At 44.6% G+C, this 26,611-nt stretch overlaps 1 long non-coding RNA gene across 2 annotated transcripts in view; it reads left to right on the forward strand.

Moving 5' to 3' along the window:
- Positions 1-21,272, forward strand: part of LOC147698864 (uncharacterized) — a 73,987-nt gene extending 52,715 nt beyond the window's left edge. For both annotated transcript variants that reach the window (XR_015299233.1, XR_015299234.1), the window contains 3 exons: positions 10,603-10,638; positions 15,863-15,919; positions 21,171-21,272. This is a non-coding gene — a long non-coding RNA (uncharacterized LOC147698864). The remainder of the gene's footprint in view (positions 1-10,602; positions 10,639-15,862; positions 15,920-21,170) is intronic.
- The last annotated feature ends 5,339 nt before the right edge of the window (positions 21,273-26,611 follow it).

A 26,611-nucleotide genomic window follows, 5' to 3' on the forward strand; every position in this document is an offset into this window, starting at 1 on the left:
TGTACCACCGCTCGCGTTTCCCGCTTCGCGGGAAACACTCGCTGTTTGAGGGCTTGTTGGCCGTCCCGGAGGCCAGTGAACACCAGCGCCCATAAGCCAGTTGGGCTCAGAGAACCTCCCTGCCACGCCCCCCTCAGCTGGAACAAATTGCGCTGAGGCAGCGCTGAAGAGCGGAATTCTCCTGTCTGTTTGCTGCTGAAGTCGGCTGCTAAGCCTCTGAAGAACTTGATCTTTTGCTGCGTGGCCTGAACCTGCAAGGCTCCTGTGATCCCTGAAGCGCTATTTGGAAGCGCTCGTGCTCCATTGACATTTGTAGCGCTATCAGCCAGCGCTTGTGTACCACCGCTCGCGTTTCGGAAACACTCGCTGTTTGAGGGCTTGTTGCCCGTCCCGGAGGCCAGTGAACACCAGCGCCCATAAGCCAGTTGGGCTCAGAGAACCTCCCTGCCACGCCCCCCTCAGCTGGAACAAATTGTGCTGAGGCAGCGCTGAAGAGCGGAATTCTCCTGTCTGTTTGCTGCTGAAGTCGGCTGCTAAGCCTCTGAAGAACTTGATCTTTTGCTGCGTGGCCTGAACCTGCAAGGCTCCTGTGATCCCTGAAGCGCTATTTGGAAGCGCTCGTGCTCCATTGACATTTGTAGCGCTATCAGCCAGCGCTTGTGTACCACCGCTCGCGTTTCCCGCTTCGCGGGAAACACTCGCTGTTTGAGGGCTTGTCGGCCGTCCCGGAGGCCAGTGAACACCAGCGCTCATAAGCCAGTTGGGCTCAGAGAACCTCCCTGCCACGCCCCCCTCAGCTGGAACAAATTGCGCTAAGGCAACGCGCATCGCGGGACGCGCGCGGGTGACGCCGGGCTAAGCCCGGGCAAAGGGCGGGCCCTCTGTGGCCCTCAGTGGCCGAGGTAGGCCGGGCTGGGCCCCGGTATCTTGAATTCATTTTCATTTTTACGGATTGCTGCCTGTTTTACTACGTTTCAAGGGTATGCTATTTCGCCGATAGGATTATAGCCACAAAGTACTTTATCAGCTAGTTTTCTCTCGTTCTTACCCCCTGTGAATTCATATTATTTTTAAACTGTGCTCATTTTTAAGACTGGGAATCCTACTGTAGGATTAGTTTCTTTCACGGCACTATGGAGGCAAAGACACTACGTTCCGGGAAAGTTGTAATGGAGTCTCCTGGTACAATACCCGCTCCGATTCATTTGAGGAAAAACCAAGCTAACAGTGTCATCATGAAAGGTCAGATGCAACTAATTCAAATCTGGGAGAAAAGCTTGAATAAATCCCTAGAAGTTCCTAGGAAACCTGATACTGATCAATTACCACAGTTGGAACTTTGTCCTAATGTGGAGGAAGTCTGCCAGTTGGACCCTATGGTGGAAACAAAAAGGTCATTGAGTCATTCAAGTGTGGTAAACCTCCCTATATGTCCAGTATATGTGGCTGACGCTGATCCTTTGTTAATATCATCACAATCCTTGGACCATAATATTCTTAAGGGAAATGATAATCTAGAAGAAGATAAGGGTGATGTTTCAATAGCTACCAGCATTGACTTGGAACTCTGCGGTCGATATGTAGATAAGATATCTTTATCCCATCTAGTGGCTAATAAAACTCCTAGTGGAGAAACCCCATCTGGTCTGCTATTATATAGCAGTACGTCCTCCATTAAATCTACAGATAATCTTTCTCCGCAGAGTGCTGTACAATCTCCGCACTTTAATTTATCGGGGATTTGCCCCCTTACATCATCTAGCTACCCAAAAAATGATAAACCGATTTCTGAGTCACTCATAGCCCTTGAGCAAATTCTGTCTTCCATATTACTTTTAATGGGTAAATTTGCGGTAAACTCTGATTGTATTTTGTCTTCGGTTACTGAGATATTGCAGGCACTGTTGGCACAAAATGTGAAAAATGCTGAAAATGTGATTAATCCACTCATTACTTCCGCTAACCCTGTTCTTGTTGTCCAAAAAGAGGTTGATAACACTACGGAGGCGAAGGGAAATGCCCCCTTGGGATTAACAAAAGAGGCGGATATCCATAAGTCCCCTAATCAATCCGACTCATCCCCCTTGCTTCTGAGAACAGAACCAGTGATGGTTGAGCAGGAAGAAAATGTGATTGAAGAGCTACAAACGGGGGGGCATGATCTTTTTCCTATTTTTGTACAAGATAAAAAGGAGCCAGAAGGTCCCTCGGGGACTCCCAGAGCTGCTAAAGTAAAATCAAGAGGAAAAAATAGGAAACTGATACATAAATATAAAAAGAAAAGACCCAGACAAATTATTTTTCAAAAACATACAATATCTGAAACGCCCGCTCCTATAGAAAGAGGGTATAGCCCACCATCAGATATCCCTGCTAAGGTGGAAGCGGAAGGTATCATAAATGATGCCAGTGGGAGTACCCCGGTTGAGGCAACTATGAAGAGGGTGGTTTCAGGTCCTCTAGTCAATGCTCCTGCTCCCCAATCTATAAGTACCGATGATAATATACATTTGCCGATAGTAACAAGAGTATTTAACCCAACTGCACCTATATTTCGGCCTCAGACGGAGGTAGTTAGGAATGCAATACCCCAATCAGCAAAAAGCCCTATTTTACATGTGGATACTTTCTCATTGGATTTTCTCCCATTATTTGATTCTGATCTAAAAATGAATAGATCCTGGCTACTCAATTGCTTTAATGAGATAGAAAGCTTAAAGTTGGTTTTAACAAATGACATTGATTTAGTTCTCCCAATAAGATCTATAAATGGGCAACGAATAAGGGTAAAGTTTTACTCTAAAATAATTGCTAATTTAGTTCTTCAACAAGCCGAAGCCTTTCAATGTAGAGGAATTGACGTGCTGCCTTTTGTTAATAATAATTTGTGTCTTTCTTCTACCGAAAGAAATACAAAGTTGACCTCTGGACAGGATGATTTTCCTATGTGTAATAATGACCTAAAAATTTGGCTCTCCAGAGGTAAACGAATGGTTTCCCAGGTACTTTCACTACCTGGTAGCACAGATAATCCGCTAACTGAAGACACTTCGATGTGGAACTGGTTACCAGGAGTTCTCTCAAATACCACCTCGAGAAACCCACGACCATTTTTGCATCTTTAACACCTGTTTAAAAATTGTCTCTTGGAATGCCGCTGGCTTGTCTAATTGCCCTGAGAAATTTGATTTTCTTCTCTCCTTGAAAGCGGATGTGGTATGTATCCAGGAAACATGGTGTAAAACTCTCCCATATGGAGGGAATGATTACTTCGTCCTAGAGGCCGCTGCGACTCCATCTAAAAAAGGCCATGCTAAAGGCGGAATTGCCTGTTTGTTATCAAATGCATTACAATGGCAATTCTCTCATTACAAGGACGAGAGTAATCTATTCCAATCCATAACCATTTCTAACCTGGACCCCGTTGCTCAACGGTCCTCGCTTATAATACTAAATGCCTATATTCCCCCAGAAGATAATTTTACGATAGTCTTAAAACGTATGTTTTCCTATGTAAAACAACTAATAGAGGTGGATCACCCCCCATACTTACTATTGGTGGGGGACTTAAATTGTAAAGTGTCTAATACTTCTTTAGACATGTTTAGAAATAAAGTAAAGGAAGAAGCATATAATATACCCCAAGCCCTCCTGCCCAATAAAATAAAAACTAATAAAAGAGGCAAGATTCTTCTCGGGGAACTCAGTTCCCTGGAGGGAATTATTATAAATGGCAGGATGCCTTCAGATACCCCGGCTAATTATACACATGGTTCAATGAGGGGAGAATCTATTTTGGACTATGTAATAACAGATTTTGACACGTTCTCTTTTCTTAAAGATTTAGTGATCTCTCATACCCCCCTGAGTGACCATAAAACTATTAACCTAACCGTCTCATTAATACCCCCTGAAGCTAACCTCTGGTCCTTAAAGAATAGAGGTTTTTCTATTAATAGTCACACAGATAGATGTTATTGGGGATTTATTAAGAACAAGGACGTACAAAACATCCTTACCCAATTACTAACTGAGCTTGACTACTGGCAAGGTAGGGAATTCCTGCTTCTCGAAAACCTCATTAAAAAAGTCACCGCAATGGCTAGGATTACAGGAAATCACAAAAAGAAATATTTTTCTCCTAGTCCTTTATTAAGGTTAAATAATGAGATTAATAAACTTGTTAGGAAGCAATACCTTAATAGATCAGGGGAGAATGAGACTCAGTTAACTCTATTAAAAAGAAGGAGGGTAAGATTGAGAGCCAAGTTAAAAAGAGACAAAGAAGATATCTTATGGATCAAGTTAAGAGAGGCATCAACTTGTAAAAACTCTAGAGATTTCTGGTCCATAATAAGGCAAGGATGTGGATCTGTAAAAACGTCCACTCCTATAGTTATTACTGAAGATGTCTGGACCCAATTTGTGACCACCTTATATGCACCTAATGGAGCAGGGGGGGACTCATGGGTTCCAGGGCATAATAGTGATTTTAAAACGGAACTCCCCACTGAGCATTCCATAGCTACCGTAATAAAGAGCATGCGCTCTTCCGGGGCTATGGGACCTGACGAATTGCCCATGTCTATAATCCAGCAAGATGTAACCACTTGGAGCAGGATTCTTCTTCCAGTATTTCTGGCGTGTTTTAAAACTCAAACAGTCCCCGACTCTTGGCGGGGAAGTATCCTGATCCCAATTTTTAAAAAAGGAGATCGCGATAATCCCTCTAATTATCGTCTAATAGCTTTATTAGACTCAATAGGGAAAATTTTTGCTAAACTTTTATTAGTGTCAATAACAGATTGGACAAATTTAAATAATATTATACCTAAGGAACAGACAGGATTTCGAAAAGAGCATGGAACTTTAGATAATTTAACATTGCTACAGGTAATTATGGATAAATATGCTCGTGTCCGTGGTGGTGGCGTATACGTAGCATTTATAGATTTCTCCGCAGCGTTTGACAGGGTGGACCGTCCGACGTTGTGGAGAAAGTTGTCGGCATTGGGTATGCCGAGACACCTATTGGACTTAGTTAAGTCTTTACACTTGAACACATGGTGTAAGGTGTTACAAGGCGGTGAAAGGGGTCTTTTCCAATCTATCCCCTCCCGGAACGGATTAAAACAAGGGTGTATATTGGCACCCATATTGTTTTCCCTGTATATGGCCGATTTACCAACTACTGTTGCAGCTTGTGAGGGATTAGCCCCGAAAATTGGAGGGACAGCTATATCAATCCTAATGTATGCGGACGACATACTTGTTTTAGATCTGACCCCGAAAGGCCTTGCTAATCGTCTTCTTGCATTGAATCAATTTGCTGATGCACATTATATGAAAATTAATAGCTCTAAAAGTAAAATCATGTGCATCTTTGGAAAGAAGAATTGCAGATCCAGTAGCTACAATTGGACCATTAGCGGAGAAAAACTTGAGGTAGTTAAATCCTACATGTTTCTAGGCAAAATAATATCTGCTAATCTTAGTGAGAAGCCCCACATCGAACATAGTTCTCGAAAAGCAATGGCCCATGGTAGGGGATTATGTTCTTTGTATAAAGCGACAGGGAAGAGGCACTTCTCTTTATGCTTGGACGTATTCCGAGCGAAAATTCCTGCAACCCTCCTTTATGGAATGGAATTAGTGGATCTGAAACAATGGGGTTTTATGCAAAATATGGAAGGAAAGATACTAAGGAAAATCTCCTCATTTAATTCAGCCTGCTCTACATCTTCATGCAGGCTGGAATTCGGACTCCGAAGTTGTTGGGCTCAGGGGTTGGCTGCCCTCGTAAGATGGGTAGCCTGCTTGGCTAGAGGTAAACCGGGCACCTTACGAGAAATCTTAAAAAAGGAATTATTGGGCAACTTTAATGAGTTCTCGCAGCTGGTAAAGAATTTTAGAAAAGCGGTTTCGCTGCTTGAACTGGATGAAAGCACGTTATTCTTGCTTTCTCCATTAGAGTTAAAGTTGAAGTTAAAAAGTATGTCCTTGGAACTTTGCTACAAGTTGGATATACTTGCCCAACAGAAGTATAAAGAAAGGGAAGCCCTGGTTGTAACCTATACACCAAAATTAGCCCAACGATATTTAACTTGGAATATTCCTCATGGTGTCCGTAGATTGTGGTTCCTTTTACGTCATAATTTGCTTCCACTTAATACACTCTTAGCAAAATGGTATGGAGTTTCTCCTCTATGCAATTTAAGTAATAATGCTGTTCAAGATCTTAACCATGTATTGTTTATTTGTCCGGTATTGCGCCTTATGCGCCAAAAATGGATAAAACCAATTTGTTTACAATTGGGAATTGTGAATGTAAAAATGTTTTTCCATGCACTTTATTGCCCCCCAAACGAAATGTTCTGTTCTAGAATGTTTAAATATTTTAAAGAGTTTTTAGATATATATTAATGTGCTTCCGGGAGATGCTGATGATTGCATTACTGGCAGATAATTAGTGGTTATTCCTGTTGTCGTATGTAGCTTTTATGTATTATTGCTATGTTAATACGTATGTATTTTTTTATGTGGCCCTCAACGAGAGCCAAATCATAATAAACTTAACTTTGAACTTTGAAAGCAAGCGTGTATTTGTCCAGCCTGTCCTAGATATTGCTAATTTGTTCACACAGCGTGGGTTCTAGAGCATAGGTGGTAGATGTCCCTGATTATCTTTCTGCATCCCTAGTAGCGCGTCTTTCTGTCCCACAAAACTTCCTGTAACTGGCACCGGACTCTGCATTTGAGTCCTATTCCAGCTGCAAGCCTTTCCGCTTTCATCTCCACCCATTCCGTGCCTCTGCTAGCAGTGCCATTCCAGTTAAATGTTGTGTAGTCCGAGAGCACCAGGAGAGTGTCGCCATTCCCTCATGATCCTTCAGGATCTCGGAGTGCATTTTCCAAAGCTGGCGGCCCTGTACATGGGGCGTTCCACTGTATCACACAGCACACAAGGGAGTGATCTGATAAAAACCTGGCCAAGTGGGTTACCTCAGCGGCCAGAAAGGTGGCTTTCTCAGTCACTAGGACTCTGTCAAGCCTGTTATGTGTGCTGTGTGTAGGAGAGAAACAAATAAAGAGCCTCTTAGTCGGGTCTCGCGCCCGCCTGGCATCCTTTAGACCTAAATCCCTCATTACTGCCTGCAATTTGTTGGTCATAGGAGGTTTAGCTCCTGCTTCAGGATGTCTGTCCAGATCAGGGTCAAGAACACATTTAAAGTCACTCAGCCATATGAGCTGTACATCCAGGTCTGTGGCTATGAGATCCTGCAATGCTTGGTAAAAGGCTGTATTTGTCTCTGTTCGGGGCATAAGTGTTTAAAATAGCAATTTGATGGCCATCTAGTTGGGCACGCAAGAGCCCATAACAGCCCCCTATATCTGCTATCATGTACTGGAGAGTGAACAAAGTTCTCAGGGCCACCCAGATTGTATACCCCCAGCATATGTAGAATAGGAGGAGTGGTATACCTGTCCTGACACTTTTTCGCTAACCTTGCGGCCCCAGTGTTATCCAGATGCGTTTCCCGCAAGCATGCAAACTGGATAATATGCCTTTTCAGGAAGGAGAGCACCCTGTTTCACTTATTGCAAGTGCCCAGCCCCCAACATTCCAACTGAGAAACCTAACCGCCCCTGTCATAGAATTGCCGCTCAGCATACACCATGCTCGAGATCCAGTGACTGCTGCCCAGCACCTCCACCCACTGCACACACACACACACACATCTTACAACCAACAGCGGTGGACCCCCGCTCCTCCTCTGATACATATAAGCCGCTCATGCAGCCAACACTTCCTTCACTCTTTCACAATCATCCCTCACAGATGCAATCTTGCCTTAATCAGGTACAGCTCTCCTCCCAGGCAAGTGGGGTAACACAGTCGGAGCACCCTCAATTCAGCCAGAATTTGTTTCAATAACCCTCTGGTTCAGGAGCTCCATCTATCAGGGTCTTTGGGGCAATGTATGCTGTTGGGTCCAGTGCCAGCAAAGGCCGGCGGATCCGGTGACCTAGCGTCCACGATGGTGCCTAGCTTTAACAATCTGCCCTCTTCCACTATGATCATGTGAACATCCTTTGGAGCCAGGTCATGAGTCTCCACCTGGCCAATACGATTCTTGGAGCCCCTGCTGAAGACCATGTAGCTCCTGTAGGAGGAGACCATCTCCCCAAATCTCAAGCCAGTCCCAAATTTCCTCCGGGGACTCAAAGATGTGGGCCTTGCCCTGCTCTAGGATTTTCAACTAGCCGGATAGACAAATATATCTTGCAGCTGTAAATCACATAGCTTTCGCTTGACCCCCAGGAAGTATTTCCGCAGTTCCTACTCCTGTCTGGTGTAACCCAGATATATAGTGACTTTATTGTTTCATATTTGAGGTCTTGATGCTCCTTGGCAGCATGCAGGTCACAGTGTCTGTCACAGTAGTTTAGCACCTTCACTATTATAGCACATGGCTGTGTGATCTGAGGGAGAGGCAGCACCAGAGCCCTGTGAGCCTTCTCAAATGTGAACAGGTCGGAAAGCCCTTTGGGGTGCACCTGTGTGCAAATCCAGTGTTCCAGGAATGTATCTTTTGGGAATTCCCAGCACATGGATGTTGCTGCATCTGGCATGTCCCTCCGCATCTTCAGCCCTTTGCTCCTGTGCCCCCATGGCCATCATTATCTGGGCCACTTGTTGCTTGAGTGTTGTCACCTCTTCCTGCAGATCCGCAACATCCCCCCTCAGCCGCAATGACCTGCCACCTTCCACAGATCTACCCGGAGCAGATTAACATCAATCAAGGTGGGCTCAATGGAGTCTTCCAGGGCCTTCCTAGACTCCCTGAATAGCAGCAGAAACACTCCCCGGGATGGCTCAGAGCGATCCTTCTTCTCCTCAAAATGCAGTCCCTCATTTATCTGGTTATACACTGGGTAGGGTGTCCCGGCATGGTATATTGAGTTAAGGTGTTTGGCCCAGCTGCTCTTGCTACCGTTTCCTTGCTCATGACCATGGCGGCATGGCAGATTGGACTCTCAAGTCCAGTCTAATTTGTCCATTCTTGGAGCTCCAACACAGAACCCAGCTAGTGGCTTGCTGGGGGGGGACAACACCCACCACCCACCCGGATGAACCTCACACTCACCTTGTCAGCCAACTGCCACACTCACCGTGGCTGGTACCCGCCTCCCCAGGGGATCCTCAAGCTGTGCAGTACCCGGTCGGGGCGAGTGGTACCCAGGACCAGGTGAGGGGGCAGTTTTATAAGAATATCACAAAGTGTCTGCGCTCCTGATGCCAGCCTGCTTCAGTTGGAGGGGCAATGAATCTGGGCCACAGCGGCTCCCCACCTGCGCTCCAACAGTCCTCAGGATATCTCTGGACAAAGCCCTGGTTAACTGCAATCTCGACAGGCAGCCTCCATGTGCCTACCATCACTCTGCGTGCTGCAAAGGCCAGATCAACCGGCTCAGGCCACCCCCCCACACAGCAGCCCCGCCCAGTTCCAGGAGTTCTCAGCCAGATCCACACTTCCCAGCAGGGGGGAGCTCCCACCCCGATGCGGCCTGATCAGCTCTCAGCCTGTGCCCAGGATGTTGTTGTTGTACAGTCGTTATGCCCAGAAGGCCTCTTCGGCAACCAGTCTTTAGTCAGTAGGTGCCCAAGTCCAGCTCTCCCCCTACCTCTGTTGGGCTTCGGCCAGCTCCAGGATCTGTGTTCTTCCAGGTCCCCTCTCTCCTGCTGCATTCTTCTTCCTCTTCCTGCTTCTGCACCACTCTCTTCTCAGGCCTCTTCCTGCTCTCTTACCCACCTTTTTGCTGCTCCTGCTCTCTTTCTTGACCTTTTTGCTGCTGCTCCCACCTGTTTCCCGTCCATTTTTCTTACTCTCCACTTCAGTCTTTTCCCTTTTGCTTTATTCTCCTACAGAAACACTTGTCTTAATCTGATTGCTAAGGGTCTTTCGTCTCAGACTGGTGCTGTATACCTGTTATCGATTCACAAAAGAGAGAGAGACCTTAGTTTCCCCAAAGTTACTGTACAGAAACTCTTCTTACAAACAAATAATCATTCAGTACATATCTATGTACTTACGGTCTATAATCTTTAACCACTACTTGGGTTTCCGGCCCTTACTTTAGGACTGTCTTTTTGAAGAGTACTTCGTGCTTGAAATTTGCTCTTAATCACCTAGTTTCTTTCTCAACACTGAGCAGGAAAGGATAAACATGATAGTTCCCTACAACTGTGTACTTACAGTCTATAATCTTTAAATACTACTTGGGTTTCAGGCCCTTACTTCAGGACTGTCCTTTTGAAGAGTACCTCTGTGCTTGTAATTTGCTCTTAATCACAGAGTTTCTTTCTCAACACTGAGCAGGAGAGGATAAACATGATAGTTCCCTACATTATATTAAAATGGCTCCAAAAAGTTAGTCCCATGCTTTCTATTCTTAGAAATTCTCAATGTTAGTTAAACACGAAGAAAAGAAAGAACATCAGCTAGTGCACTAATCTTAGTCTTTGTTGAATTTTTGTTAGCTTGCTACAGAATCCTTAAAAACATGTTAATGCTACTCTTTCTCCTTTTTCTCTCTCAGGAAAAACTCACCACGTGAAAGGACACAATCATCCAGGTAAGGAGCTTGTGGGGACTCCAGGTAGAGTATCAGGTATCCAGGCTGGAGTTCTTCAGGAGAGAATGCAGATTTTCAAGCGAGGACGGGAAGAGAGAACTACTCACGAAAAGAATGTAGCCATTCAGGGCATCATGGTTTGGGCGAAGGATTTTTACCGCGCTCAAGCCAGATGGCCCTGCTACTGCATGATGCCCATATTCTCTAGAGATTGTTGGTGTCACAGATTGTTCCTAGGGAGAGTTGCCAAAGACAATCAATAGGCAAAAAGGGACCTGGGGAATGAATATGGCCTTAATGGTGGATTGGACCAACAGGGACAAAAGGCCCCAGGAGATAGTGTATGGTAGCTTACAAAGTTCTCGGAATAAAAGGCCCAGCAAATGATCTATTGGAACAAAAAGGGTCCTTGGTAGGAATGGCCTGGGGGGGATGGCAATATGAGGGACAGAGCGAAGTCCCAGGGCACAAATCACAAAAGAGGGTCTGAGATAACCTAGATCCTTGACTGCTCCCTCCAAAAAAGAGCAAGCTGATGGGCAGTCTTGGTGGGATAGCAGGTATGAAAGCATCACAAAAGGTGGAGAGTGCAGCCATTGGCTGGGTGTTCCCATGAATGATCGTCCGCCCTGTACTATTTCCAATCCACTGAGTAAAATTGACACCCTTGACTTGCTTGTCCTACAAGATGAGACGGACCTCAGAATTTATGCGATTATCTACTCATATTGGAGGAGAGGGGCCCTCAAGACAAGTTTGAACCCAATAGGGTAGAACCAAAAGAGCATAAAAACACTGGATGCATTGCCCTAAACCCCGACTCGTGGAGTTCCATTGCCACTGGGTTGATGTCTCTGAGGATAGACAAGGGACCCCGATACCTGGGCTGCAGCTTTCAGAGTCCTTCCATTATAATGATCTTGATGGAGAGCCATAACAGATCTCCTTTGTAACCAGGCTGCTGTTTTTTTTATGTTTCTTGGCTTGCACCTCCATGTGTTCCTTTGACTCTTGTAACAGTTGTTTAATGTGTTTTTGGACTTGAGATGAGAGATCAGGATTGTTCTGGACAGATAGAAACAGGGCTTCTTGGTGGATCTGCACGTAGAGCTTTCGGAACCTTTCATGTTACACAGTGAAATAGGAAAGTAGCAGTGTTATTGCATGCACATTTTACTAAAGGGAGTATCTGTTCCCATTTTGAGGAATTAGTGGTTAACAAACATCAAACAATCTGTTCCAATTATTATCGAACTTGTGCTGCCTGCCGATTGGTTTGCGGGTGATAGGCAACCAAGAGTCGAACATCAATGTCCAACGAGGTGCACAAGCTCTGCCAGAATTTAGAGATCAATTGTGCTCTCCTATCAGAAATTATAACAGAAGGGAGACCATGAAGCTGATGACATGCTGAAGCAAAAGAGAGGACACATCCTTTGACATGAGGAGTTTCTTTAGAGGTAGAAAACAGATCTAAAGTTACCCAGACAGCAGTGTGTTTGTTGGAATTGGTAAGGACTGTGATAAAATCCACTCTTCTGTTAGGCCACAGGTATGGGGTGCATGGAGAATATATAAGAGTCCTACTGATACTGAGTTGGGAGTCTTAGTTTGGATGCATGTTGGACAAGAATGAACATAGTTGGGTATGTTCTTAGGCAGGCTGGGCCAACAGAACCATCTTTTGCAATTTGCTATGGTGTTCTAAATGCTTGGATTTGCAGTGAGAGGGGTATCAAGACACCAAACTTAAGCTTCCTGCACTAGCTCTGGAAAAGGTGGAAATACATTACTTTTAATGGTAAAAGAGGCCATCCTGTATTCTAATGCCATTATCAGTCAACTATACTCCCATATAAATCTGAAGGGCCTCCTACTTTACTCTTTTGCGAAAGTGTTTTATTTGGCAAACTCCTAGAACAGTTTTTGGGGAGATGATGTTCTGAGGAGGCATGAAGTCGGTTTCTTGGGTGGTATATCCCACCCTCATAAGGTATCTGCTTTTGTATCCTGAACCCGTTGGTGATATGTCATAAAATCAAATTCACTAAAAACCATTAGCCACCAAATTTTCCTCAGTGTTAAATCAATGAGAGATTTAAACGATTTGTGAATGTCATGACAGTATGAGCAGCTCCTACTAAGTAATGTTACACATTCTGAAAACCTAACTTGATGCTGAGGAACTCTCTCTTGGCAATCATGCATTTTGGGTCTGTGAGTAACAGCTTTTTAAATAGGTTTGCATGTGTCCTGTATAACTATCTTGCTGCAGAAGAACCTCACTGCCACCTCTACTTGAGAGGCATTTATTTTGCCAAATAAACTCTGCATAGTTTCATGGTGCCTAAGCACAGGGGCTGATGTGAACTTGTTGCTAATCAAGGCAAAGGCTTGATCAGCTTCCTCGGACTAGTTGGGAGGTACTTTCTTCTTCAAAAGCCTGGTAATGGGTGGAATAATTTCAGAAAAATGGGTAATGAATCACCTCTAAAAATCTGTGAAACTCAAGAAGCACTGTATTTCCGTAGGTTTGGTAAGTGCGCACCAATCCAAGATTGCAGCTACTTTTTTTTCTTATTTGTAGTGATAGCTTATGAGGAGAGAAAATAACCCCAAAATTCTATGAAGATGTGAATGGTACAGTTTTCATATTTAACAAACAGATTGTTTTCACATATACCATGTAGAATGGCCCAACATGACTCACATGGTCAGTCAGATTTGGGGAGTAAATTAGGATGTCATCTATGTACACAAGGACACATATGTGCAAGAAGTCTCTTAGGAGCTCATGAATACAGAACTGGAATACCTCTGGGGCCTTACAGGGTCCGAACGGCATTACTAGGTATTCAAAAGAGGCTGAGCTAAGTTCAATAGGCTGTCTTTCATTCATCTCCTTAAATAATTCTGATGAGCTACCTATGGAAACTGAAACCCTTTCTTGACGCTCCCGACCTAAAACTTGCAGTCCAATCACTAGTTATTTCTAGGCTGGAATAGGGCTGCTCCACCCTCTCTGGTTTACCCAAGATCTCCCTAGCACCCTTAAAAGCCTGCCTCAATGCAGCCGCCAGACTACTTACATGCACAAGGAAATTTAATCACATCACTCCTCATCTGAAAGCGTTGACATGGCTTCCTCTTGAGGCTAGGATTCATCTCAATCTGGCATGCATCACACACAAGGCCCTACACTCAAACTCCCCTGCATATCTGGCACAGAAACTTGTGATATATGGAGGAAGCAGAAATTCACGATCGGCCAGTGCCCTCCTACTCCAGCCTGTAGGCTTTCGGCAAAAAAAAACCTATAATCGGGCGTTCGCTGGGGCTGCATCAAGAATATGGAACTCCTTCCCACCCGCCATCAGAAGAATCCCCTCTCTGGCACGCTTCAAAAAGGAGGCTAAATCCTTCCTCATGGGTTAATTCCTAGGCTAAACCCGCTCCACAACCACCTCAGAGACTACTGCATTCATCCTACGACCTCGCCCCAGCAAGAAACCGGGGGTCTGTCCTCAGCAACTGTAATATTGACTATCCTTGTATACTCCCATCCTCTTGTATCCAGCACCCCGTCCTCCCTAATTTACAGTACTCTTTTGATATCATGCCTATTGTATGACTTTTTGACTCTGTAAAGTGCTCTGATACCCTAACGGGTCAAGTTTGTGCTCTATAAAACACAAAAATAATAATAATAATAATAAATACGTTGGACCTGTAAGGGGCTTAACAGCTCATCAGAATTATTTAAGGAGATGAATGAAAGACAGCCTATTGAACTTAGTTCAGCCTCTTTTGAATACCTAGTAATGCCGTTTGGACCCTGTATAGAACACAGAGTTACCTGCAAAGAACACAGAGTTACCCAAAAAAATCAGATCTCCGCAACGGAGCGGAGTTTTTTTTCGTGTTCACGCACTCAAAATGCGTTTTTGCGTGGGTGGGAGCGACTTATTGGGATGCCTGCGTTCACCGACGAGTTCTCTCATCCCTTCACGAGCGCCACAAGGATTGGTAGCCGGCTACATGGTCCGGCAAGAGTGTGCAATCACGAACACATCATTCGGGCGCCCCATTGGACTTCCAGCAGAAATTTTGTGAAGATCACGATGCCGAACACGCGGAATTTACAATCTGGAGAAGAATATCTCTCGAGCAGCATAAAACCTTCTTGAATATTATGATTTGTATTAAAAAAACTCCTCAGATCCTCACAATGATAAATGTCAGCAAACATAACATGCAGGCATGATGTCAACATTACTGCATGTGTTTAAAAACCTCACACTTCCTAAAAAGAGATGACAGACTCAAAAAAGAAAGCACAGAAGGAAAATAGAAGAGGCGTAAATAGGAACTGCCGCTGTGTTCATTAAAATATGACCATGTGGCACTGTCGCAGATAGTGTCCAAATAGATGATAGAATGAATACATTCATTATACTTAATTTGTTCAAAGTTATTCTATGTTTTGCTTCTGCGTGCAACCTGGGCTCGCGCCCGGCCACAATGGCACGCATATGTAAGTTGATAAGATTTGGAGCACAGTTTTGCCTTTGTCCCAGTTGCCCAGTGTAGTTCCATAAATATAGACTCAATTTTCATTCAGTAAGCCATTTTTGACAATGTTATTCCATTTTGTCCATTGACTTTTCTTTGTTTTCATCATTCACATGTAAGGCTTCATGATTTCCCTTTTCTTCTAATGCAATAGACGTGCCTTCCAGGCCTTTCTCTAAAGCATGCAGGAATTCATTTTCCTCCTTGGCAATCTTAATCAAATCAACCCAATACATTTTGGGCTGTCTTAGCCCTTCTTCAGGGGTAACTACAAAATTAAAGAAAACCAGAATGTGTGTCCGGCTCTAAGAGGTCCCTTCAACAAAATTATTTTTTTTGTTTATATGCTTTATGGTGAGTTGTTTGCTCTTGCATAAGGAACACTCTGGCCATATATTTAATATCATTTACAATAATTTTAGATGATTGAATCTTTATTTCGCCATTTCAGCTAAAAATGTAAATACATTTCTATTATTGTATGTTTGTCTCTTTTCTGATAAGATTACATTGTCAGGTGGTGTTTTTAGACGGTTTGCTTTTCTTCGCAGCTCTAAGTGATAATTGTCTGACTCAGTTGCACTTTAAAAGCTTGTTACAACTGCGAAAAAACATGAGCTAACATATTCAAATCTCTTATTTCTGTGTACAGTGAAGAACCATCCACATCACTAAATGGGCCGAATCTTGGATCACTCATTCTAGCATGGTAAGAATGGGGTAACGCAATAGAACTTGAAAGAGGTATAAGTAATCATATTGTATATCCAAAACATTCACTTGAAATGGATTTAATTCTTCCCATCAGAAGCATGTTAACAAATTACCATGGTGACCTCACTGTTTAAATACACTTTCTGCAGTTCTAGTTGTTGCCTTGGCAACTTGTGTTGCTTCCCAGGATCACAAGAGTTTGAAGAGACACTGCCACCCAAAAAACTGTGAAAAATATACACCTACACCGTTGCTTTCCAAAACAAATGCTAGCTGACTTGATTAGTCCCAAGTTTCAAATCATGTTGCCACGAATGGTGCTCATTAGCATGCAAATGAACAACAACATTGAATTTAATGAAGCTCTTGTATTGCCTTGATGGAAAAAAGAGACATAGTGTACGAGGGTGCAATTAAAAAGTGAAATACATATCAGCAAAATTGGGAAGAGTTTAAAGCAGAATGTAATTATCTGGCTTCTTCTAGCGCAAGCGGAGTCTGGCCACTTGGTTTGGAAACCTCTAGAGGTTAGTATTTTTTCTTTTTAAGTGGCCCGTTTCTTTGGGGGTCACAAAAAGTTGTGGTGGGTGGCCTGACATCTACCAGCAGGGTGGAGGTCATACCTTGAGCCAACCTGGCAGAATACCCCATGCCATATTTATAGATCTTTGCTTGCCTGGTGCAGACCTCAGTGCATTCAGATATGCCACCGTCACCACGAGGGCTACTTTGAAGGCATTGTAAGTTTGCTTAGCAGCCCCCATGTTTCAGCCAACCACTTCTTTTTTTAAAACTAACTCTCAAAGTGGGACTTTGTATTAGAAAAACCATACTCTCTGGGATATTCCCACAGGTTATGGGGATGAATGAATGATCGAATATTGAACTTATAGAGCGCTAAACTTAGCCCAAGGGCGTCGCGGCGCTATTGCGGAACTAATGTGCAGACAAGATGGCATGCTCAAACTGAAATCTGTGTAAAAAGCCAGGTCTTCAAGGCTTTACGGAAGAGAGAATGTGACACCTGACCAGAAAGCTCTTCCGGTAAGGAGTTCCACAACTTAGCAGCAGCAGTAGAGAAAGCTCTACCTCCCCATTTTGACTTTTTAAACCTAGGTACTGTCAACAGATTTTTATCTGCAGACCGGAGCTGTCTAGTGGGAGCATAACGATGGAATATTGCCTTAACACCATCAGGGCCTGAGCCATAATAGGCCTTATGAGTTAGGCACAGTGTTTTGAAGAGGATCCTATGGTCTAGAGGACGCCAGTGCAGCGTCATAAGAGAGGCTGAGACTGAGTGGTATTTTGGTAGACTGATTACCAGCCTGGCAGCTGCATTCTGCTCCAGCTGCAGACTTTGCACCAGGCCTTTATTAATGCCCAAATAAAGGGCATTATAATAATCCAATCTGGACATTACCAAGGCAATAACAGCCTGCTTGCGTGAGTCATAAGAGAGAAAATTGAAGATTTTCCTGAGAGTCCTGATAATCCCAAAACAGGTGGACACTGTCCTACTGACCTGCAGGCAAAAGTAGAGTGAATTGCCCACTATGACCCCTAGATTTTTCCCCTGGGATACAGGGCAGGGACAGATGCCAAGCTTGTCTGGCCACCAATCACTGGTCCAAATGTCCAGTTTACTTCCGAAGATCAGGACCTTAGTCTTCTCTCTGTTCAATTTCATAAAGTTTTCCATCATCCAGGAGGAAACTGCCTGCATACAATTCTTAAAATTATGGGCAGATTCCCTGATACTGTGAGTGATGGACACCATTATTTGGATGTCGTCCGCATAGGACAACACCTCCAACCCAAAGGATCTCACTACCTTAGCTAGTGGGGCAAGATAGATATTAAAAAGTGTTGGGCTCAGGGAGGAGCCCTGAGGAACAACACACAACAGGGGGTTGAAGGCCGAGTAGAATTGGCCACATTTCACTGTCAGTGCCCGATCACTGAGAAAGGAAGCAAGAAGCCCCAGGGCCAAGCCCCCGATCCCTATCTCTCTGAGACTTTCAACCAGCCTCAGAGAAGATAGGGTATCAAAAGCTGCGGTGAGGTCAAGTAGAACAAGCAGAGTAGTGTGCCCTGCGTCCACTTGTAGGGTCCAAAGAAGGCTTCTTTAAAAGTGGCTTAACCACTGCAGTCTTCCACAGGGCAGTATACTGTCACTCTGAGATAGCTACGTTCAATACAGCAGTAAGGTGGGGAATAAAGATCTCTCGACCAATTTTTAGCAACTTAAGGGGGCAGGGGTCCAGAGGGGAGCCAGGTTTGACTCCTTCTAGAAGCCAATCAGTAACTTCTGGCAACATACAAAGGAAAGTGAGAAGCCTGGGAGTCTCCTCCAAAAATGCACCTTCGTTAGGAAGGGAGTAGACCGAGCAGGTAACCCTGTGTTAAAGTTGGAAGCTTCCAGCAAGGAATAAATGTCTGTGATTTTGGTACAAAAGAAATCGAATATTTTATCACAGAACGCCTGAGAAAATTCTGAAGGATCTGTGACTGTGGGGGAAGTAAGAGAATTGATGACATTAAAAAGATCCCTGGAGGATTTCATTGACTCTGTGATCTTTGAATAGTATAGCCCCTTTTCCTCCATAATAGCCGCTTTCAAACACTGTTTGTGCAATTTCCTACCCAGCGGCTCTAAGTCAGAAAGCCACTGCCTCTCCTGTTTACGCCACACCTGTCTCATCTTTCTAAGTCTCTCAGAGAACAAGGGAGCACAGGGTTTTCTTCTTGCTGAATAATGCTTGCTCACTGGTGCCAGGGTGTCCATTGCTACTGACAGTTGTTGCGAAGGTTTAGCTGCTGCCAGATCAGCCTCCTGGTGCCCGGTGGGCTGAAAGTTATTAAAGAGGTTAGTGAGTGCCTCCTTACTTATAAGACTGAGGTTTCTCCTTTCCTCCAAATTCCTGTTTCCGGAGAGACCCGTCCCTTATGTGGGGATACGCAAGTCAAAAGGGATGGCCAAATGATCAGACCAGGTGATGGAAATATTTTCTCCAACCATGATTCGAGGGTTATTGGACAAGATACCATCTAGGATATGCCCGCCATATGGGTGAGACTCTTGACCAGCTGTGTAAAACCACAACTTATGGTTTCCAAAAGAATTTGAGTATCCTTACACAGTGTCCTATCTAGATGGAAATTAAAATCACCCAGGAGAGTAAGATTGGATCTTTTTAAGTAGGGTTCTAAGAGACTACTGAGATCCTGGCTGAAAGATGACCTGGAACCTGGTTGCCGATAACATAGGACACCAGAGAAGCTTTCTGTGGGATGCAGATTAATTGAAAAGTAGACAGCCTGGTAGAGGTCAGGGGGTGCGGTCAACGGCTGTGTACGGCAGACCAGAGTCTCTCTATGGAGAATTCCCAAACCCCCACCCCGCCGGCCTACCCTATCCAGTCTGACAAGGCTATACCCACAAGATCGAGACCGGAGGATTCCGTGGCCCATGTCTCAGTGATGGAGACCCAAATTGGCTTCCTTAACGAGACAAAGTCTCTGAAGGCCACTTTGTTCTTAATCAGGGATCTTGCATTGATGAGAAAACCCTGCACTGTATGCTCTTTAGAAGGGGCATGATTACCTCATTATTACTGGGGGTGCTCCCAATACACGTCTGCATCACAAATGCACTACATGATGTGCATACACGGTGCTGTTTCTTAACTAGGATTTCAGGGTCCATAGTATGATTGCATGGACTCATTTATTTAATTTCTTTCTGTTGGGGGCCACCAGGCTTTTCCTGGTGGACCCAAACAGGCAAATGAGCATATCAGATTGTTTGCCCTGAATGGGGCGACCTGTCTGAGATATTTAGAAAGATGGCTGAATATCTGTCAATTCATTAGTCAAATGTGTTTTTTGCTAGGGGGGGGGGGGGGGGGCTTGCTTGCCCTAATTATGACTGATCATTCAGCTCTAAATAGAGTGGGTGGACCATCAGTTTGGTGGACAGGGTAGTCCACCATGTTTACCCTATCCACCAATCTGTAAATAGTCCCCATGCCACAACATTCTAGTTTGGGAAATAGCAGAGCCTTATTAAATGTCATACATTTCTTAAAGGATGCTAGGCTGTTTGGTGTTTTCAGCAATGGGAAACCTTTATCCCATTAGATTTGCAGCCACAACCATGTTTTGAGAATTCAAATTTAATCATTTATTTCAGACTCAAGTACAAGAAATGCGATAGGAAAACTCTATTGAACGGGGCCTATGATTTTCGTATAGTGTGCTCCCAGTTGAACCTAGTACACAACCTACCCCATTAATTACACCTCTGTTTCTTTCAACCCTACCCGAAGTAGCTCCTACTTCCAAATTCTCTATTCCATCTGTCACCAACACTTAGACACCGACCTGCAGAGTTCACCTGTTTCCCTGACTCTATCCATTCAACCCACCGCTCTCCTTGATCTACTGCTCCCCCGTTCTTCGTAATTCTCTCTATTGGTTTGGTGCTGGTTTTGTGTTATGTAAATTCCTATACATACCCACATACATGCAAACATCCCCTGAAACCTGCCCTTCCAATGGACGCCTTAGCCACTCTTTCAGCCATCACCAGGCTCTTAAGAGAAATTAAGCTCTACTCATTCCAGAAATGCTCCACCAAGAACCGTTCAATAATAACATCCAAAAGTTGCAGAACTTTGCCTCGAAGCTGTCCTTAACTTTACCTGGTATCACATAGCCCAGACACCCAAAAGACCGTTAGTGCTGCAATTCACTGTAGAAATCATTTACATCAATAAATATAGACGTCAGTGACTCTATCTACAAGTACAATTTACAAAAAACTATATAATGCTATGGTTGACTAGATTTTAGAAATAGATACTAGCGATGAAAAACGAGGTGCAAGGATGCCTACGTTGGAACTAGGCTGCCGAAATGGCACCAATGCAGAGAGAAAGGACAGGAATGCACAGTATTGCTTAAATACTTGGGGGCAGATTTACAAGCCCCTTGCGTCCCTTTTACGCCGCCGTGCGTCACTTTTGTGACGCAGCTGCAGCGCAAAAGAGGCTCCATGGTGCGGGGTACTTACAACGTGACACATCTGGGAGATGCGTCACGTTGTAAAGCCCTGCGCCAGAAGGAGGCGTTCCAGCGCAGACCAAAACACTTTACCTTGTTACACTTAATATGTTTTGTTAGCAAGAATATGATGGTCTGTTATTACCATCTAATTATTTTCGTTTTTTTTTAATCCACAGATTTCTATGACGTGCAATGGAAACTGATTGAGGCTGTTACTACTCTCTGCCAGCTTTTGCTGAATTAATTGGCTAGAGAATTAAATAAAAAAATCAAACTGAGCTGTATTCTGTAAGTGTTTTATTTGTGTTTATTTGTGTCAGGTAGTTGGAATGACAAGATTAATCCATCTCGTCACCTGGGAGATTAAGAAGGCGCATCAAAACCCACCTTGTTTAAGTTGTATCTGAGTATTTCTTCAACTTTGATGATTTTGTGTCTCGAACACTTCTTTTCTTTAACTTTGGTGCCATCTTGCATGCTTCTAAATGAGATCAATATGCAGTTTGTTGTGTACACTATGCACAGCACAACACAGACTCAACATCAAACACCCAAGGATATAATTCAGAATGAACTGTAAGGAGGCATCTAGTGAGCAACACATGTCAATGCCTAGTAACTGAGGGGCATATTATCAAGAACTGCGATAGAAGTATCGAGGTTTTAGCCGCAGGAAACTGCAGCTAAAAGGGTGATAATGGGCTTGATAGTATGTCCTTGTGAATTCCCATAGCAGCCCAGGTTAACACCAGAACCACAAGGGCATATTATCCAGCCCATTATCTCAGTTTTAGCAGCAGTTTCCTGCCGCTAAAACAACGATAATTTTATCGCAGTTCTCGATAATATGCCCCTGAGAGTCTGCATTTTTATTGGCACGTTTTCACAATAGCTTATGAGTAACAGCCAAAGCTCTGACATAAACAGGCAAATGCAAAGTCAAAAAGACACCCTTGCGTTCAGAACCATCAATTCATCTCGATTTTTGGAAATCAAAATATTATACCAGATGAGCCATCTTTATATGGGCGGGCACATGTTAATAGGATGCCTTGAGACATTATCATGACGTCCAACAAATAATGATGCCAATATATTTTTTAAAAGTTTAATACTAGATTTTATATCACTAGGTCATTATCTTATTATCCAATATTACGTTCATCACTATTACTCAACCCACCAGAACACAACATCATATTACAAAGGAAAATAAATCAGGTCATGAGAATTGGCTGAGCAAATGGGGGGGCGGAACTTGCTCGGGAGCGCGATGGCCGCTTAGACCCGGAGCTCCGCCGAACACATACAATATCCGCTAAATAATCCTGCAGCTGAGGAGCACATACGGCCGAACATAGCTGCTGTGGTGCCGGAGGTACCTGGAGACGCTGAGGAGTGCTGGTCCCATGCTTACGAACTCCCCGGAGGCTGGAAGAGTCGGAGGGCTCCTTTGCGACTAGGCCGCGAATCCCAGGCCCACAGTTATTTGCAGGGCCAGGCAACGTGACGCGACGTGGGGCAGCTGGGGAAAGCCTGATGTCGGTGTGTGCGAGGCGGCGGAGATTAGTCGCAGGAGTTCGCCGCGCCCGCCCTGCCATCGATATTGTGGCTGAGGCGACTGGAGAGCAAAGACGCAGCGTGAGGCCGAAGACGAGGCCTGTGCACCGGTGAGAAGCATTGAGGCGAGACGGGGACTGCTGTGTGCCCATAGCAGCTGGAGGAGGTGGGCGCTGCCCTGGGTTGACTCTGCGATTGCCCACAACGCGACTCTCAGCATTGAGGTGGAACGAAGGTGCATATCATGAAGGCCTCAGCTGTTATTAGATGGGTCCTCGATATTTGAAGGGGCACACGTGCTGAACTTTGGAAGGTACGAGGCATGAGCCATTGGGAGCGGTCATTGGTAAAAGTTCACTTCTGACATCTATCGCTGGCACACTCCTTACCAGCGTCAGTTGAGCTAGCGGCGGATAGATCTGTGGCCCCCCCCAGGAGCGCAGCGGCGAGAAAGCTTGAGGAAGTCATGGTGTGCTTGGATATGCGTGACGTGTGATGGATGAGAAGTGGGGTGAGAGGGGGTATACACATTACGCTGCATTCCATAATCTTCACATACGGATAGACTATTGGTTAGCTTCTAATTCTCTGTGTAGCCTTGTCAAGCAGTGTACGGTGTTACCACGTACGCTCTCGGATCATTCGCTACTGCTGCTGGTTCTGGACTTGCCCGGGAGGAGAATCTCACGTTCACTTGGAGATTCCCTCCGTGTTCCCTGCTAGACCCGTTATTTCGCTAGGAGATGGCTGTAACAATAGATAGCTTCTTCACTACTAACATTGGCTCGGTTGATAGTTTTCAAACGATCTAGGAAACTTTTAAAGTGTATATCAGAGGGGGTCACGATGTCGAAACAATCGGTGTGCTTAAGGTGATCAGGAAAACCCTGAGCGATCTGGAAGGTAAACTGAAATGCCTGGAACAGCGGAGTGTTGCCGGGGGTGCTGGGGCAGTAGATGGTGAGATCAAGGTGCTACTTGAGGAATATCAGGAGACGGCTGATTGCGAAGTGAAACATCTGGGCAAGTTACGCCTCAGCACACTCCTATGGAGAGTGTGAGAGGCCGGGATCTGTATTGGCGTGATTGATGAAGGCCAGAAGGGGTAGGACTCAGATTTCGGAGATCAAGTCGGTATGTGGTGAACTTCTGACGGATGAGGTAGATGTGGCTGAACGCTTCAGGCAGTATTATGCTGAATTATACAGATCTTGATCCGAGGGGTCGGAAGACCAGATTAGGGAATATCTGGACTTTATACAAGTACCTTTCCTCCTGGATGCCCACAGGGAACTCCTGCATCATCTGATAGAAAAAGACGAAATTGTTGAGGCCCTGAGCGGCATGAAAGTTAGTAGTGTGCCTGGGACAGACGGTTTAACGGTTGCCTTCGATAAGGCATTTTCGGAGCAGTTACTCCCGCACCTCGCTGCTCTGTTTGAAGATATGTATGAGTCGGGAATTATGCCCCCTACAATGAGAGAGGCCATGCTGGTCACCATTCCCAAGCCGGGTAAAGCACTAGGGGCCCGATGTAGGTAAATCTCATTTACAGACTCTAGAATACCGAATTTTACCGATTCAGTATTCTATATTCGGTAAATGAGATGTAGGAAATATTTCGGTAATTTTTACCGAATCGGTATGATTCAGTAATTACCGAATCGGTATGTACCGATTCGGTAATTGCCATTGATTCCTATGGGCTTTGAGGCCCAGGAAGGCCCATAGGAACTTCCTGGGCCACCTCCTACGATGGGGTTGGAGAGGCAGCCTGATGTTGGGTTCACTGAAATCGGAGGCATTACTACATGGCTTGCTTATGCCATCTGGCTTTTGGATGAGGAGAATGCATAAGGTGTCGTCTGGCAGTTGGGGACATTCTCGACATTGTTAAGTTAGCATGAGCTCTGCTTGCATGATGCTGCTTTTGCGCACTTTATTACATGCCTTTATTTTGTCAGACTCTGTCTGTGCCTTTCACATGAGAAATGTCTGCTATCTGCATTCTCTGTTCCTAGAGTTTAGTCTGAACGCAGAGTCCAAGGTCGATAAACAAAGCCCCTTGTTTTTCTGTTCTGGTCAGTCCCTAGCACTTAGACAAAACATGATATACAGCTGCAGCTGCTGGGAGTTCGTGCTTTAATATTATGGGGTTGCATGTTTATTTAACACACACTTGGAGAGGGACCTCTAGCCAAGAGCTATGCAGTTCCTATGATGTGAAACTACAATCTAGACACTAAGGTATGAGGTCTGCTGACAAAGCCCCGAGATCTTCCTTTATATAATAAACATTCATCTTGCTAAGGTGAGGGTGGTTAGGCACAATATTCCTTTATCCACTGACTGTATATGATGAAATCCCCTTTAATGGTCTATGGACTTGCTACAATGCTATCAGTTTTAGGAGTGTGCATTTTGCTGCTGGTAATGGCTCGTATACTGTATCATGGAGCACTATAGTTGAAATAAACATTTTGAACTATAACAGTGACTCTTTTTATTCTTATTGTGGACAAGTACAAGTGAGTGAGTGAAAGGGTACGTCTTGCTACCGCGGATCCTAGGAGAGTCGGGACTGTTGTGTTCTGGGTTGTCTAATCATTTGTAGCTTTGTGATTATGTAGGAGAACAAATGAGACGTTATAGCTAGTTGGTTCTGGGATTTTTGGGTACTGAGGCAGTAGGAAGGCTTAGCCCCTACACAACAAGGTCCTGTCTTTCTGCGCATAGTGATGTGTATGTGCAGAATCCCTGCAACAAAGAGCAGGAGACAAAGAAGCCTTAGTTTAATCCTGCCAAGACCCAGGATTGAGCTGGAAATATTGGGATCATAATCTAAATGTCCTGGACACACTGTAGTGGTAGGAAGGCCATCAACACCATTGTTCCAAGGCAGCCCCAGTGTCTTCTGAGTGGGGTATAGAGGGACTATAGATCATTAAAGGGGAACCCCAGAGATGTCGATAGATCAGCCAGCATATGATTGACTATGACAAGCACGCCTTGAGCAGCCAGTTATTGAGCTAGACGTACACGATTATCCCTGACCTCTAAAGGTGGGCAGGGATCATTGCCATCATTTTCCTGAGCAGCCCAGAGACCTAGGTAAGGCCGAAGGGGGGAACTGGAGGGTGGAAGTGTTCCTAGCCCACTAGGAATTGTAAATAACACCTGTGGGACTACAGGATGGGTATATAAAAGCATGCATTCTGAAGGTCCACAAAAACAATTCAGTCTCCTGGATGCAGAGTGGTTAGAAGATGTGACAGAGTAAGCAAATTTTAATCTCTATTTACATTAAAAGGTATTCAGTGGTTGGAGATTCAGTGTTTGCCTTGACAAAATTAAGTAGTGCAAGTTGCACCCTTCTCCTCTGTCTGAGTCCAGCACCAGTTCACTGCTTCTTGCATGAAGGTTGCAGAGTGATCTCCTAAAAGTCACCCTGGCATGACGGAAATATGGGGTAGGGAGCAGATGGAAGGTAGGGTGTAGCCCCATTGAATAAGTTGCAAGACCCACTTGTCTGCTGTGATGACTCACCAGGGAAAAAAAAAGTATTCTGCCTTCCACTGACTGGTCTTGTGCCTGGGAGTGCAAACTAAAATGGCTTGGAAAGCAATGTTGAAGGGAAAGAGGAATTAAAGTGTTACTATTCGTGCTGGTGGGAGCTTCCTCAGCTGCTGCCACATCCTGCCATAAGAAGATGGGGTCTGCTATAATACAGTATGGAAAGGCTGGTGCTATCTGGCCTCTAAATTATTGGTATTATTGGTGAAACTGCTTGGTAGAAGACAATAGTCTCAAGATCGTGTTGTGATTTACCTATCCTTAAATTGATCTAGTGCTCAACCAGCCTTTGAACCAAACAACCATGATCCATCAAAAGGCATATCCAGCAATGACATGTGCATGGCCCCTAAAAACATGGTTGATGGCTTCAAGGCGCGCCTTCTAAGCACTACACTGGTGTCGATAGTTCTTTCTATGCAGTCTGTTGTGTCCTGGCTAGCACGCAGAACATACTAGACTTTTCCTGGTCATATCACAATGC

The sequence above is a fragment of the Lissotriton vulgaris genome, chromosome 8 (assembly GCF_964263255.1).
Source record: "Lissotriton vulgaris chromosome 8, aLisVul1.2, whole genome shotgun sequence".
Lineage (NCBI taxonomy): Eukaryota > Metazoa > Chordata > Amphibia > Caudata > Salamandridae > Lissotriton > Lissotriton vulgaris.